Source organism: Dicentrarchus labrax, unplaced genomic scaffold (assembly GCF_905237075.1).
Source record: "Dicentrarchus labrax unplaced genomic scaffold, dlabrax2021, whole genome shotgun sequence".
In the NCBI taxonomy this organism is placed as follows: domain Eukaryota; kingdom Metazoa; phylum Chordata; class Actinopteri; family Moronidae; genus Dicentrarchus; species Dicentrarchus labrax.
In genome coordinates, this window is record NW_026136706.1 from 28,002,589 (window position 1) to 28,019,866 (window position 17,278).

General features: G+C 36.4%; 2 pseudogenes; both read left to right on the forward strand.

Annotated features, from left to right (window-relative positions):
* The first annotated feature begins 169 nt into the window (after nucleotides 1-169).
* On the forward strand, nucleotides 170-3,122 carry LOC127365360 (SLAM family member 9-like; annotated as a pseudogene).
* A 6,317-nt stretch (nucleotides 3,123-9,439) lies between these two features.
* LOC127365852 (uncharacterized) lies at nucleotides 9,440-14,963 on the forward strand (annotated as a pseudogene).
* Nucleotides 14,964-17,278: the final 2,315 nt, after the last annotated feature.

Genomic DNA, 17,278 nt, shown 5'->3' on the forward strand with positions numbered 1-17,278 from the left:
CTCTTGTTTATCATCTTTTTCATAAACTTTTACATTCAGATCTGTTTCCATTTCAGTCTCTATCAACAAATACCAAGAAGTCAAAGAGCTTGAAGAGAAACTCTAAATAGAGAAGTTAGCTTTTTTCACATCATGCTCACATTGTGAAACTGTGTGTGGTTTGAAAGGAAAAATACACTGTGGTGTGTCTGTTAGAGCAAAACAGAACACATACATTATTGTAGTCCGACAGGGAAACCAGTCAGAGACTCTATAATGTCTATCTTTGTGATACTGGGACTGCTGGTCTGCACTGAGGCACCAGGTAGGATAATGACACTGTCTAATGAAAAGTTATTAACAGATAGAGCAATGCAGGGTCAGACTTCTTTATTGTGATTTATGAACTGAATACCACTACTTCAGATTTTATTTTACGATTACAACACAAAGCCTGTATGTGCTGTCTGATACAATGTGCTGTTTTATCAGGAAGTTGGGAAGAGAAGATTATTGAGCCTTCCTTTGTATGTATAACCATGCAAAACATCAACCAAATGATCATATATTTAAAGACAGGGACAGATTTCTAAGAATTTAAAAGGAAAGAAACACAAAATGGAGTCATTTCATAAATATTTTCCTGCTTCTTTGTGAAGAATTTAAGAAAAAACTGTTTGAAGGACCAGAGTTTAGGATTTAGTGGTATAGGGCAGTGAAGTATACAATCATTTCATGTGAGAATATACAGGTGTTTCCTGTGCTGAAGTCTTTTCATTGTCCTTCATACAGGTAGTTACTATGGTAATTGCCAACATCCCTTAAATACTAACACACACATAATAACAGAGTCTGTGTTTAATTCTGCATATATTTAATCCAACACCAGCATTTTAGTGAGAAATAATATGGTCTGCCTCTCATGATACTGTACCGAGTTCAGGCGACAGAATAGTCAGAAAGTTTAGCTTTATGGATTATATTGTTGCTGAATTGACAAGAAGACTGTGGACATCTGACACACTTTATCTTATGATAGAGTACCTTGTTGTTACGGACATGTTAAGCATTGTTAAGATGTCCTGTTTCCTAAAGTGAGTTTGGCGCAGTAGGGAACATTATTATGACATCCATAGACTGAATTCTTGTCACATTATTCCAAGTTGTGAATTGAATTAACAGTAAATATATAATTACTGTTATGAACACTGTTATGCTCACCTGACAGAGTAAAATACAGCGGTAGTCTATAAGAAAATAATGGGAAGATGATGCAGCTGTGCAGTAGTTGATTCTAAAGCAAGGACATCCTAATTTGTTAAATGCCTGTTGCCTTGACTCTTCTCTCCTCTGTGTTCCTCCTCGCTTCCTCCGTTCTCATCTCTGGTGGGAGGGACTAAGATGCTAGGAGAGGGGGCGAGGATGTACAAACTGGGAAATAAGAGAGTCCTTAGGATACTGAACATATTGAAGTAAATGTTATCATAATGTGAAGTCCAAAGTGACTATGATGATCACTGGTTGAAATATAAAGCCTGCTTCAGACATGAACTAGGAATGGAGTAACATTCAGTATTGACCAGATAATCATGAATTGTGTATAATTTTTATTGTGGTATGTGTGTTTTTACAGGGTCCAGTGCTGTGACTCCTGTGTTTGTGCAGAAGGGAAATGATGTTCTTCTGAATGTCATGAAAGCTGATGTTATTCAGGATGTTTTTGCTGTTGTGTGGACCTTCAATAAAAGGATGTTTTAGTAAGATTTTCACCCGGTAGAGAACCAACAGTCTCTCCTGCTTACACTGGAAGAGTTGAGTTTTCTGTCAATGATTACTCTCTGAAAGTGAAGAATCTACAAGAGGCAGACAGTGGAGTTTATACTGCACGAGTGACAAGGGATAGAGAGGAACTAGCTGAATACAATGTCACAGTTCAAGGTAGGTTTGTGAACATTTCAGACACTAATAGAGAGTTTCTGCTGTCATGTTTCTAAAACATTTCACACAAACCTTCCATCCTCAGATGCTATGTCTCCAGTTAACCTGAAGGTGGACTCTGTGTCCGGAAGCTCAGACTCCTGTAACCTCACTGTGACCTGCAGTACACAGGACTCTCACATCAGCAGCACTTTTAGATGTGACACCAAAACCTGCAGTCAGGAGGGAGGAGAGCAATCAGAGGTCACAACATCTGGTGCTTCTCTCCATGTCTACCTGGTGAATCACTCAATCATCTGTAACCATAGCAACCAGGTCAGCTGGACCAAAGACATTGAAATGGCTGAACATTTCTGCCCCCAACATGCTGGTAAGACTGAAATACAAAACAACTAACTGATAATAATGCACAGATTGTAGTTAATAAGAATCAAACAAGTTTTTTAAATTCTGAATTTATTCTACATTTGTTTTTTTTTACTTTGAAGTTTTTCTTACTAATCTGAAAATAGACATATTTGTGTTTATAAGTTTATATAAAGTATTTGATTCTGATTTTGCATTTGCTTTTGCAATTTAAACGCCTGTTTCCTATGCCAAATTATGCCCATTTGAATTGAACTGAATTGAATTGAAAATTGATAACAACAATGAATTGACTCAGTTAAATGATGAACTGACACATTTCTTTCCACCCATGCAATGTTAGTTTTTGCCAATGAACGTGCTATTTGTCTCTGTTACTATATTACAGTATGCATTAAGCATATAGACCAGACCTTAAATGTTATTGTTTGAAAAATATCTGTAAAATTAACAATCATTAACATAAAACTATCATCATGGTTTTTAACAATAATGTCTGTAAAACTCAGCTGCGCTATGCATGTATTTTGAAATGTAGGAATTACAGTACTGGAGTCAACTACAAAGTACACAAACTGTTATTCAAATACAGTGAGAAGAATAACTGATTTGTTGCTTCCACTCCTGTTGTTGTAGTGTCACAGTGTAGATCAGTTTTGTAATGAAATTTGCTGTTTTGTTGTGTTTCAGGTTCAGAGTGTGTCTCTGCTGGTATCTCTGTGTGTCTGGTGAAGACTGTCGTGTTCTCTGTCGGGCTGATCATCATGGTGTCTGCCGTCATCAGTGTTCATATCATGGAGAAACTCAAGAAGCACAAATAAACAATTCTCTCTACCAAACCAATTTCTTCACTTTATTTTCACATCTCAACATATACAAACCATGTAAACAAATACATTCATTGAAAATGTTGAGGATAATACAAAAAGGTTAGAAAAATAACTTTCCATGTCCATTGTGGAGCAATATTACATGTATCTCACATTCTTCAGTTAAAGGAACCCAGTGGAGTTTTTGACCACTAGCAGCATTATGGAGCAGTTGTTTTATGAGTGAGTGAGTCTCTGTTTTGTTTGTATTGTGTATGTCCAAGTCTGCACATTCCTGCCACTGATTTCATGCTATTTCACTGACGGACAGTTGGTGGCTGTAACACACCAAGAAATGTAAGTAGAGGAAGTAGAAGTCTGCAAGCCAGAAAACGTGGATGGAACCAATACAGGATATAAAATATTTGTGAAAATTGGCCGTTGCAAATGTTTTAGGAGGGAAATAAAAATAAAACAAATGCAGTTCATTTTTCTTGATTACCCATTGATTATACCCAATAATGACTGTGCTTCCTTTATAAATAAAATAATTGTACAGAGATGACCATGATAGAAAATTCTTATATATTATATTGAAAAAAGAACAGCATACAATAAATAGCCTTGGGCAATACACTATATGTAATACTGTGGTCCTATTTACAATGGTCTCAGAAAGATTTATAAACATTTAATAAAATGCAATGTTAATGTGACCAAAACACTGATAATTGACAATATTTTATCTTTTTCTTTAACTAAGTAAAGCACTTTCTGGTACATACACCATTATTGGACACGAGTTAAAGCTGTATAATTATCTTTTATGAATTAATGAAGCCAAAAGATGTTGTGAGACTGATCTCTTTTACTTACTTTATACTGTTAAACTGCATTTCATTGTCTCATACTTGTACACAATGACAATGACAATAAAGTTTAATCCAATCTGAATCTAATATTGTGAGTTTTTCACCAAGAAATCGATCAGAGCTCATCAGAGTCATCGGAGGGACCACTGATACACTGAATGGACAACAACAATGAATAACAATTATGAACTGAACTTAGCGGAACAATTATTGAAATGTTTTTCAACTCTACAAGGATAAATCATTTGATTTTAAATGGGATTTTCAGTTGAAGTCTGTTTTTAGAAACAATAAACTATTCAAGTACCTATAATACTGCATATCCCTTACAGGAGATTATTTAAATTATTTTTCAACTCTCTGTATGTAAACTAGGACACATACTGTACAAGGTGTGAAGGTGGTGAAAACTGTTTCAGGAGCTGGCAGGCTTTTCTATCTGAGCATACTGGCTCTCTGGTAGGGGGTCGACTTTAGTCTCAGTCGGTCCAGTGTCAGTTACCACCAAGGAGGGCAGTGTAGGATCTGAAGCACCATTAGGCTGGGCCAAAGCTTGCATCTGCAAAATACATAATATACAACATTTTTAGTAAAGGTTGCTATTTTTACTCTCCACTGTATTTCTAATGGTGTTGATATACTGCATCAACATGTGAAGTAATCTCACTATTAACAGATATCCATCAAAAACTACAATATTTTGTATCATTGGCTACAAAAGTGAGAGGAATAATTTTCATAACATTATAATCAATTTGTAGTTTTATCTGAAATACATAAAACAGCTGTAAAAACAGAATTTTAGGCATTTTTCATCAAGAGCAGTAAGGCCCTGAACATGGTTTCACTGTGTCCAAAAAGATGTGGCAAATAAAGAAAGCATTCACACGGCTTTGACAACACATGCAGTACATTGCATTTATAAAAAGATGGAAAATATATGGAAATTACACATTTTCTCTTCTTGAGTGCAGATTCACCAAAGAGTCTTCTGCTCACAATATTCTCATCATTCAGTGTGTAAGCAGAAGTACAACATTTGTGGCTCAGTATAAAAGTCACGTTGCCTGTGTTGCCTAATGTGAGCCAACAAACAGAAGCAAGCAGTGAAGAAAATACAGGACTTAATGTTTTTTTTCTTAATTAATAATTGTATGAAGAGTTTTGAGAACACAACACCTTTTGGAACATGTATTTGCTGTTTTAGTGTTTGTGTCACAGTATTCTCAGAAATTGTTTCTAAAACTGCATCAAATGATGGTAAAACTATAATAACAACACTTGAGCAGAATAAAGAAACACATTGCAGATTGAGTGGATGGTGCATCATCAGGTTTATCTGGTCAGAAGCAGGACATTTGAACACAAGGAAGCAGAATAACCAGTGACGTGTGCATGTGGGAGAAAGCAACATGACCTGGAACAGCAGGTAGATGCAGAAGTTAGTTGCGAGGAGTCACAGGTCATGTACAGTAAATCTGACCACCTTGTCAGTAAAATGTATAGTGACTGAGCGGACAGGGGTAGCCAATAGAAGTATGTGAGGCTCCAGCTTTTGATTTTGAAAATATTTCTATAAATAAATAAATAAATCCAGTTTCAAAACTTGACACTTACCTCTGTATTTTTGGTGTTCTTTATTTTGTCTGCAGGTCATAAAAAATACATGTTGCTTTAATTTACTTTCATTTTGAGAGTCCAAATTTTGGATTTAAAGCTTCATATTTCACTTCCATATTTAGGATTTTTATTTATTGTGATGCAACACTGATACTGATTGATAGTTGTAGGAATAGCTTGTATCAAAAAAATGTGCTTTGACAACCAGCAATGTTCACTGATAACCCATTTCCTTCCCCCCTGGGGATGTAAACAAATAGGATTTTATAGATTTTATTTTGTAATTCTATGTTACAATGCACACTTGGACTTACATGTTCTTCTCTTTTGACGATAACAAACTACAGAGACTGCAATAATGCAGAGAACTGTAATGGTAATGTAAGGTAGTAGCCTAAATACTCCACAAGGTGACACTGTTGCGCCCTCTATTGCTCTGTGAATACAGCAAATGTGGATGTTGGTCCCTTACGCGACACCGTAGTTGGGTTATTCATGCCGTGCGGGACGCCATTTTGGTTGTTAGTGGCGGCCTGCATCCTTTTAAAATATCCTAACTAAAATCACCCATATATTCATTATGTTCATCTGATGTGTTAATTTACATGTTAGTTTACATTTCGGTGTGGGTTTAAGAAGTGAACACTTGTATTTTTGTATGAAAACCTTGGCTGTAATGTTGGCTAGCTTGCTGTGCATGAATGGAGCACCTGTTCAGTGGAAATAGTGCAGGATGAAGCATGATTCTTTCAGTTTGCTGTTTTAAGTCATTTAATTTATTTTTATGAAGTCATAGAGTGCCTTATTTAATTTACACTTCCTGTAATTTATCATTTTCAGTTGTAGAGCATTATTTTGACACAATATTTGTTTCTTTGCACTAGAATATACTTTGTAAGAAATATTATAAGGGTGTAAGGGTGACGGAGCCAGCAGCCAGTGTAGAGGACCAGAGGTGAAAGCTGTCAATGTGTGCCAACAAAGTGTCTCCAGGTCTCAGCCACAATCCAGAACTCCTGTCTCCAGTGCTTCTCTTCTCTCCCCACGCAAACACCCTATCACAACCATAAACACAAACGCAGAGTCTCTGGGTGTGTAGGGAGGCTTCAGCACATCCAGTGGGTTACAGTAACAAGCACAATGACAATGACATTGATGTTGTTGTGGAGTGGTCCAGAATCTGTACAGAAAAAAAAAGCCAGATTAGAAAATGATGCCTGGTTTAAGTCAAACAACATAAATACTGTTTACAGACTGCAGTTTTAATCATACAGGTTTATTGGTATCATCTGTAAGATAAATAATTTAATAATAATGAATTCAATTAAACCCTACTGGCTGGAGCTAAACATCACTAGCCACTTTCGAAAGATCTCTAAACCAGCAATTTTAAATACCACCTTTGTCTTAGTTTTACGAGGCCACCCAGATGGAGGTTAATAATGATAGCTTGTTTATGTTAATATTACAGCTGAACAGAAAATTCATAATCATTTAGCTCAAAACTAACTCATCATTACTTATTTTGCCAGTTTGCACTGAAATATAAAATTAAATTATAACAATTATTAAAATAGATTTTATATCCCTCCCCTAGGCACACGTTATTATGTTTCCTGTCCAAGAAAACGATGTTCAAGACAGTTTACATGAGAGCAGAAACTCTCTATTAGTGTCTGAAATGTTCACAAACCTACCTTGAACTGTGACATTGTATTCAGTTTGTTCCTCTCTATCCCTTGTCACTCGTGCAGTATAAACTCCACTGTCTGCCTCTTGTAGATTCTTCACTTTCAGAGAATAATCATTCACAGAAAACTCAACTCTTCCAGTGTAAGCAGGTAGAATTGTTGGTTTATTACCAGGTAAAAATCTTACTAAAACATCCTTTTTATTGAAGTTCCACACAACAGAAAAAGGGTCCTGAAGAGCATCAGCTTTTGTGACATTCAGATAAACATAATTTCCCTTCTGCACAAACACAGGAGTCACAGCACTGGACCCTGTAAAACACACATAATAAAATAAAAATTATACACAATTTATGATGATTTGGTCAATACTGAATGTTAGCAAAGCTGTTTTAGTCAGCGGGTTGGTAACACTAGACATAGAGGTACAAAATGTTGTGTACATACATAACCATACCCAATCATACATACATAGGGAGCATATAAATACAAATATATGGAAGATAGAACAAGGCGGAAAGAATAAATCAAAAGATAAACGACAGAGATAAGTAAACAAACAAAGAGGAGATCTATAAGAAAGCTTGCCTTAAAACAGTCCACGGATTCAGCAAATCAGAACGATTGGGGAAGACTATTCTACAATGTTGAGGCTAAAACAGCAAAGGCACAGTCACCTATAGTTTTACAGTTAAAGCGGCGAATGGATAAAAGACCTAAATTTGAGGAGTGAAGAGGCCGAGGAGTGGAATAAGGAACAAGGAGATCTGAAATGTAACTGGGGGCAAGGTCATGAAGTGCCTTATATGTAATCAGTAAGAGCTTATAGATAAGCAGAGCATGTAAATAGCCAGGTGGGAACAATAAGTGAAGGTGTACTTCCCTGACTGCCTTAAATTCCTTATTGCTTAGGGCCGCTTGACATTCGCTTGCTCTCTCGGGTAAAAAAACAATATGTGTGTGCTTTCGGGTTACCACTTTTCACATTTATGTTCAAACTACATATACAAATATGGCATTTCATTTTTCATGAACATTATACAAAGAAAATTGTATGTGGAAACTGTGTGAACACAGCCCATGAACAGACCAAAGACAAAGGAAGTGGGTTAGCAGCAGTTATATTCCGTTCACCTGTGAGTTATAAGTGCAGCAGCAATTCTCCTACAAATATGGACAATGAGAGTCTCTCTTCTTCCACATTACAATGTAATATCAGTTTGCATTGTGTGTTTCATTTCAATAACTGCTGGGATTACTGTAGCCTAATTCTTTGTTTGTGTATCTCACTTGGTTATAAGGATCCAATCTTACAAGATGTACTGTAATCCATCATATACAGTACAGCAAGGTTTAAACTGCTTGGTATTTTGTTTCCAATCTAATCTTTTGATGTTAAAGACAAATACCTAGGATACACGTTAAATTTTTTTGAAACGTATGTTAACGGTAATCCTTCCTGTTCACATTGGCTGTGAGGAAATCCCTTCTGGTGTAACGTTTATGTAAAAAATGCTCTGTTAAGTTTTTTCCAAACTTCAGGGAAGCAGTAGTAACACAATGGCAAAACTTCATACAAAAAAGACTACCTACACTTTATTGATCCCCGGGAGGTAATGTGTGCAGTTGTTTTGGAGTTATGAGCCAAGTGATTACACCATTTGAGATGATAATGGTTAATTATCCTCACCCTCTGAACTATATTCCTCTTCTCCCATACTTCACTGATTTAGTTCAACGATACAAAAAACAAAATAGTAAATATGAAATAGAAAAAGTGTGTTTTACCTTGCAGTTGACACAGATACACCAAGAAAAGAGTACACATATACATGGGATCCATTCTGACGTGACAAATGAGGAAGTGCTCTGTCTGTTAAAGTAACTTCCAGCCATGGGGAGGAGGATCGCAGTCATACCAGAATGTATTGTATTACAGAAAAGTACCAATGTTATAAAATTATTTTTTCTGTTTTGCTACTGGTAACTTTAAAATATAAATGTATTCTGGGACAGTGGGCTACATTTAAGCATCCTACTAACCGCTGCTGACCTTTTACCAGCACCCAGAGTTTCCTGTTGATGGTTGTAAAATGTAAAATTGAATTAAAAGTCAGTTTCCACATGAGAGACAAAACCCTTTGGCCTACAGCACAGATCATCAATGATTTCAGAGCAGACTTCTCAGTGTGAAGTGCTGAAAGGGGGACAGAGAGCAGATAAAACCAACAATTATATTCTCAAGAGCAAGAAGGAGGACATGTAAGATGTTGTTTTAAAATAAACACGTGAACTGCATTCAGTTTGCATTCGTCTTTTTGTTTTATATTATTGGTCCTAAGCAAAGTTTATCATCCAATTAAATATATGGGCTTCATTAAAACTGGCTTTTGATTTGCAGGTTTTTTTTTTCCTTGTCACAGTAAAAATGGAAGAGGTGTTAAATACAGAGCTACAAGACAGGAAGTGGTTTCAAGTGCAGTGAGCCACCAAGATGAATAGTGTTAAAGTGAAGTAAAAATTGAACTAATACAACAAATACACAGTACAAACTACAGTATTTTCTTCTTCTTTCAAACAACTTTTGTCCCAGGTACCAACGATGAAACTAACTTTGATGAAATATATAAAAACTAGCTACAGTGAATACATAAAACATAAATATATAGCTAATAGCCTATTTATTTAAATTATTCAAAATATGCACAGGATTAATTAAAACAGATAATACTACTCTTGTTTATCATCTTTTCATGAACTTTTACATTCAGATCTGTTTCTTTTTTTGGTCTCTATCAACAGATATCAAGAAGTCAGCTTAACGAGGAACTCTTAATAGAGGAGATACCTTTTTCACATCATGCTCACATTGTGAAACTGTGTCTGGTTTGTCTGGAAAAACACAGCAGTTAGAGCAAAACAGAACACATTATTTATTGTAGTCCGACAGAGAAACCAGTCAGAGACTCTATAATATTTGTGGTACTGGGACTGCTGGTCTGCACTGAGGCACCAGGTAGGATAATGATAATGATAATAATGATGTCTAATTAAAAGTTATTAATTCATTGTGATTTATGAACTGAGAACCACGACTTCAGATTTTATTTTACGATTACAACGCAAAGCCTGTATGTGCTGTCTGAACTGCTGGCTAAATTTAAACGTAAATACAGTAAGATTGTTATCCACGTCGGCGGTAATGACACCCGTTTACGCCAATCGGAGGTCACTAAAATTAATGTGGAGTCGGTGTGTAAGTATGCTAAAACTATGTCGGACTCCGTAGTTTTCTCTGGACCCCTCCCCAATGTGACCAGTGATGACATGTATAGCCGCATGTCGTCATTCCACCGCTGGCTGTCGAGGTGGTGTCCAGAAAACGATGTGGGCTTCATTGATAACTGGAAGCCTTTTTAGGCAAAACCTGGTCTGATTAGGAGAGACGGCATCCATCCCACTTTGGATGGAGCGGCTCTCTTATCTAGAAATATGGCGAAGTTTATCTCTAAAACCTGACAGTCCAGAGTTGGGACCAGGAAGCAGAGCTGCTGTCTTACATACTTCTCTGCGCTTTCTTTAGAACAGTCACCCACCCAAAACCCGATAGAGACTGTGTCTGTCCCCGACCACCTAAATTATTGAAAGAAATAAAAAGTTAAACATAAAAATCTAATAAAAATCTAATAAAAATTAAAACCAACTCCTCAGTAGCACAAAATAAGAGAATGAAATGTGTGCTGTTAAATATCAGGTCTCTGTCCTCTAAAGCTGTTTTAGTTAATGAATTAATATCAGATTATGATATTGATTTACTTTGTCTTACTGAGACCTGGTTGTCCCACGAGGAGTATGTTAGCCTAAATGAATCCACCCCCCAGTCATATTAATACTCACATTCCTCGAGGCACTGGCCGAGGAGGTGGAGTAGCAGCTATATATGATTCGAGCGTTTTAATGGACCCTAAACCTAAACTAAATTATAATTCATTTGACAGCCTTGTTCTTAGTCTTTCTCTCTACCATCACAACGCGCTGCTAAACTGTTGCAAGGAGGACGCTAGTGAGAGGTCACGTGATCACTAGTCATGTGACTGAATCCTGCCATGCTGCAGAGAGCGTTGCTGCACCGTGTATTCAGTGGATGTGAGGAGTTTCCGCGCACGTTTAAATATTTTTGGCGAAGTAATTTAAATACTCGATAATGGAAATTTGCACATCATCAAAACAACGATGACGATATTATCGCAAACGATATATATCGCCCACCTCTAATTGGTAATGTAAAAAAGGGAACATGTTAAAGGCTGCGATCACTGAGGACTGAAGGACCAGGCCTGCTTACAGAGGCCCAGAGGTCACCTGATTGATTGACCTTCACAGAGTCTGAGAGGAGAGGAGTTGGAGGAGGAATGTGACTTATGGTGCGATCCATTTGTCTCGTAAATCCCCCACCCGAGTTGCTCTGACGCGAGAACGTGATGTAATTGCCTGGCTTGTACCACTTATAGAGTTCCATTTGTCTTTGGGCATTACGAGTCGGAAAGAACATGGACGCCACCAGTGCAGCAGCTGTCATGTTATTGCTTGTGGCTCATCTAAACAAGCTCAATGTGAAATAAAAACGTTTTTCTACAGAAACACTAACATTTCAAGTAATTCCGTTATTGCAAGTCTTACATTTCAATAATATTTTGCCATTTTCGTCTATTTCAATGTCAACAAGTGCTGTGGCGTTTGTCTCGAGCAACCAGGGGCCTCCAGGGGCCTCCAGGGGCCACCAGGGTCAGTGGCAGGTTAGTGTTATTGTTAGCTACATTAGCCTATTAAGCAAACCAGCTAGAAAACAAAACTTTACATTGTGTTGCACGCACAGCAACACCGTGCAATGCATAAATTGGTGACCGGACTAAAGCAGCAATGTAAACAGTGTGTAGGAGCAATTAAAATCGACATTAAAACGACCAACCTAGTACAAATACAAAGAAAATATATCTGCCATCTTTGTTTTGCGAGTCGTACATTCACCCTCGTTTAGCTCGGTGTACTGTGAGGAGCCCGAGTGGGACGGCTGATTTTACGACCAAAAGGGGTAGCTCCAATGCTCTTTGCACAGAAAAACGCTCCGTAAATAAAAACATGACAAAATCAAATACAAATTAATTTATGTATGTAGGTTTGCGTTATTTATTTGTTATTTATTCCAATGGGACAATATGCTGCTTTTTAGCTACACCAGAGTTAGCTGTAAGCTAATTTACATGTGCACATTTTTACTAACATTTTCAACCCAACTAATTTAAGTATGTATGTATGTATTTAGTGATTTAATTGTTATTTATTTCATTGGGACCATGTACAGCTTTTTAGCTGCACCAGAGTTAGCTTTTTTCTTATTTTACATGTGTGCATGTTTACTAGCATATTAGCTGTTTCGAGGAGCATCAGTCACACTTATGTGTACTTCATGTTTAGCGACCTACAAAGTTGCTATTTTTACACTTTTTTTTTCAAATTTGCATGTCATGACAAATGTACAAGGCTTTTATAAGTATCTAAATCAGAATAAGCCATGAAATATGACAGAACTTCTTACCTGGTCGACGTTTGTGTATGGAGCTACCACTTGAATTTTCTCGCCATTTTGAATTGGCACCGTAGTGTGATAGAAATTTCTGACACCACCATATGGTAGTGTAAGTACCCATATTCGTACCATAACACCCCCAATTCAAAAGTGAACACAATTGTGGACATAAGAGCTAAAAAGTGCTGTCCACTTATGTGGCCGCTAAGCCCTATAAGTCATATTTATCAGATCGCTCGCAGTTTGTATATGTTAACGATGAATCTTCAATAAATACTACAGTTAGTCATGGAGTTCCACAAGGTTCTGTACTTGGACCAATACTATTTACTTTATATATGCTCCCTTTAGGCAACATTATTAGGAATCACTCCATTAACTTTCACTGTTATGCAGATAGTACGCAGTTATATCAATCAAGCCCGATGAAATTAATCAATTATCTAAATTACAAACATGTCTTAAGGACATAAAATCCTGGATGACCTGCAATTTTCTGATGTTAAACTCAGAAAAAAACGAAATTCTTGTTCTAAGATGCTAGGAGAGGGGGCAAGGAGAGGATGTACAACCTGGGAAATGAGCCTACTGAATATATTGAAGTAAATGTTATTATAATGTGAGATCCAAAGTGACTTGCATGTTTCTCTCATATACACACTCAGGTCTTGCTCAAAGCCTATTTGACACATGGGCAGAGGAAGCAAAGCCTCAAAGTTGGTCTACATTAGTGTGGGTGAGAAGGAGGAAAAAAGGAGGAAAAGGTTGAAGAAAGTTTAATGTTTTTAAGTAGGCTAAGTAAGCAGTTGTGGTAGTTTAGACAAGAATGGTGAAGCACTTTTTCCCACAGGAGCAACAGTAGAAAAACAAGCCTTGATAAACTTAATTTCTTAATGTAACACTATGATGGTCACTGGTTGAAATATGAAGCCTGCTTTAGACATGAACTAGGAATGGAGTAACATTCAGTATTGACCAAATAATCATATATTGTGTGTAACTTTATGCTATTATGTGTGTTTTTACAGGGTCCAGTGCTGTGACTCCTGTGTTTGTGCAGAAGGGAAATGATGTTCTTCTGAATCTCAAGAAAGCTGATGTTCTTCAGGACGTTTTTTCTGTTGTGTGGAACTTCAATAAATTCAATAATATTTTCAACTAGTAAAGAACCAACAGTCCTCCCTGCTAACACTGGAAGAGTTGAGTTGTCTGAGAATGATTACTCTCTGAAAGTGAAGAATCTACAAGAGGCAGACAGTGGAGTTTATACTGCTAATGTCACAGTTCAAGGTAGGTTTGTGAACATTTCAGACACTAATAGAGAGTTTCTGCTGTCATGTTTCTAAAACATTTCACACAAACTTCCATCCTCAGATGCAGTGTCTCCAGTTAAACTGAAGGTGGACTCTGTGTCCAGAAGCTCAGACTCCTGTAACCTCACTGTGACATGCAGTACACAGGCCTCTCACATCAGCAGCACTTTTAGATGTGTCACCAGAACCTGCAGTCAGGAGGGAGGAGAGCAATCAGAGTTCACAACATCTTCTCTCCATGTCTACCTGGTGAATAACTCAATCATCTGTAACCATAGCAACAAGGTCAACTGGACCAAAGATATTAAAATGACTGAACATCTCTGCCCTCAACATGCAGCAAGAAGTAACGTTTTTTTTCTTACTTATCAGTATATAGATATATTTGTGTTTATAATTATATATAAAGTATTTATGATTCTGATTTTACTGATTTCAATTTAAATGTCTGTTTATGCCAATTAATCCCATTTGGACTGAATTGAATTGAACTGAAAATTGATAACAAGAATTAAATGACTCAGTTTAATTGCTTCCACTCCTGTTGCTGTAGTGTCACAGTGTAGATCAGTTTTGTAATTAAACTAGCTGTTTTGTTGTGTTTCAGGTTCAGAGTGTGTCTCTGCTGGTATCTCTGTGTGTCTGGTGAAGACAGTCGTGTTCTCTGTCGGTCTGATCATCATGGTGTCTGTCGTCATCAGTGTTCATATCATGGAGAGGCTCAAGAAGCACAAATAAACAATTCTCTACCAACCAATTCCTTAACTTTATTTTGACATGTCAACATATACAAAGCATATAAACAAATACATTCACTGAAAATGTTGAGAATAACGCAAAATTCTAACCATTAGCAGAATTATAGAGCAGTTGTTTTATGAGTGAGTGAGTCCCTGTTTTATTCGAACTGTGCATGTCCAAGTCTACAATCTTAAAATATTTGTAAAAAAATGTTTCAGAAGGGAAATGAAAAAAAACAAGTGCTGTTATTTTTCTTGATTACCCATTTATTCTACCCAATAATGACTGCGCTACATTTGTAAATAAAATGATTGTACAGAGATGACCATGATAGAAAATGCTTTTATATTATATTGAAAAAGGAACAACAGCATACAATTTATTTAATATCTGTACATTTAATAAAATGCAATGTTAATGTGAGCAAAACACTGATAATTGACAATATTTAATCTTTTTCTTTAACTAAGCAAAGCACTGTCTGGTACATACACCATTATTGGACACGAGTTAAAGCTGTAAAATTATCTTTTATGAATTTATGAAGTCAAAAGATCTTGTGTCACTGATCTCTTTTTACTTACTTTATACTGTTAAACTGCATTTCATTGTCTCAGTACTTGTACACAATGACAATGACAATAAAGTTTAATCCAATCTGAATCTAATATTTTGAGTTTTTCAGCAAGAAATCGATCAGAGCTCGTCAGAGTCATCGGAGGGACCATTGATACACTGAATGCACAACAACAATGAATAACAATTATGAACTGAGCGGAACAATTATTGAAATGTTTTTCAACTCTACAAGGATAAAGCATTTGATTTTAAATGGGATTTTCAGTTGAATATTTTGTATTAATATTTGTCTGTTTTTATAAACAATAAACTATTCAAGTACCTAGAATAATATCCCTGACAGGAAATTATTTACATTGAATTCTGTTCCAATTGTCTTTGGTTGTCAATATACAAGCTTCAAACTAATCTACATAACAAAAGTTTATTAAGTATTGTAAACAATGACATATAATTTACAAAGAATATAACAAAAATACAAATATATACATAATATAATTGTTCTGAAGCTTTTAAACGATCTGCAGTGATCCCCAGGTCCCCAAGCTGAGGCTTCCTTCCATAATTGATACTAAAACGGCTCTTCATGAGGTTTGAATTCATATAGGACCTAATGATGAATTTAAAGAGGAACTTCTGAATGTGTGTGATGCTTAGTAACATTTCCTTATTCGGTTTAAAATAGAACAGGTCACATAAGTGGAAATTTCAACTCTCCGTATGTAAACTATGATACATACTGTACAAGGTGTAACGGTGGGTGCATCCAGTGTCACCAGCATACAAACAGGAACCTGCAGTATGTGGACACTTCTTGATGAACTGTTTCAGGACCTGGCAGGCTTTTCTATCTGAGCATACAAGCTCTCTGGTAAAGTGTTGCCTCTAGTCTCAGTCGGTCCAGTGTGAGTTCCCACCAAGGAGTACAGTGTAGAAGGATCTGAAACATCACTAGTTGGATTTGGAGGCTGGGCCACAGTTTCCATCTGCAAAATACATAACATACAACATTTTTAAAGGTTAAAGTAAAGGTTGTTGTTGTTGCTATTTTTACTTTACACTGTATTTCTAATGGTGTTGTTATACTGCATAAACATGTGAGGTAATCTCACTATTAACAGATATCCATCAAAAACTACAAAATGTATAATAGTGAGAAGTGAGAAGAATGATTTTCATAACATTATAATCAATTTGTGATTTTATCTAAAATGCATAAAACAGCTGTAAAACACATTTTTAGGCATTTTTCATCAAGAGCAGTAAGGCACTGAACATTGTTTCACTGTGTCCAAAAAGATGTGACAATTACAACACACAGAAACTAGAACTCAAGCAAATAAAGAAAGCATTCACACGGCTTTGACAACACATGCAGTACGTTGCATTTATAAAAAATTACACAATTTCTCTTCTTGAGTGCAGATTTCACAAAAGAGTCTTCTGCTCACAATATTCTCAACATTCAGTGTGTAAGAATATGCAGAAGTACAACATCTGTGGCTCAGTATGAAGTCACGTTGCCTGTGTTGCCTAATGTGAGCCAACAAACAGAAGCAAACAGAGAAGAAAATACAGGACATAAAGTAAAAGACATTGTTGCAGTATTGGCTCTTTTTCTTAATTAATAATTGTATGAAGAGTTTTGATAACACAACACCTTTTGGAACATGTATTTGCTGTTTTAGTGTTTGTGACACTTACAGTATGCTCAGAAATTAAGCTTTTGTTTCTAAAACTGCATCAAAAACTATAATAAAACATAAGCAAACAACACGAGCAG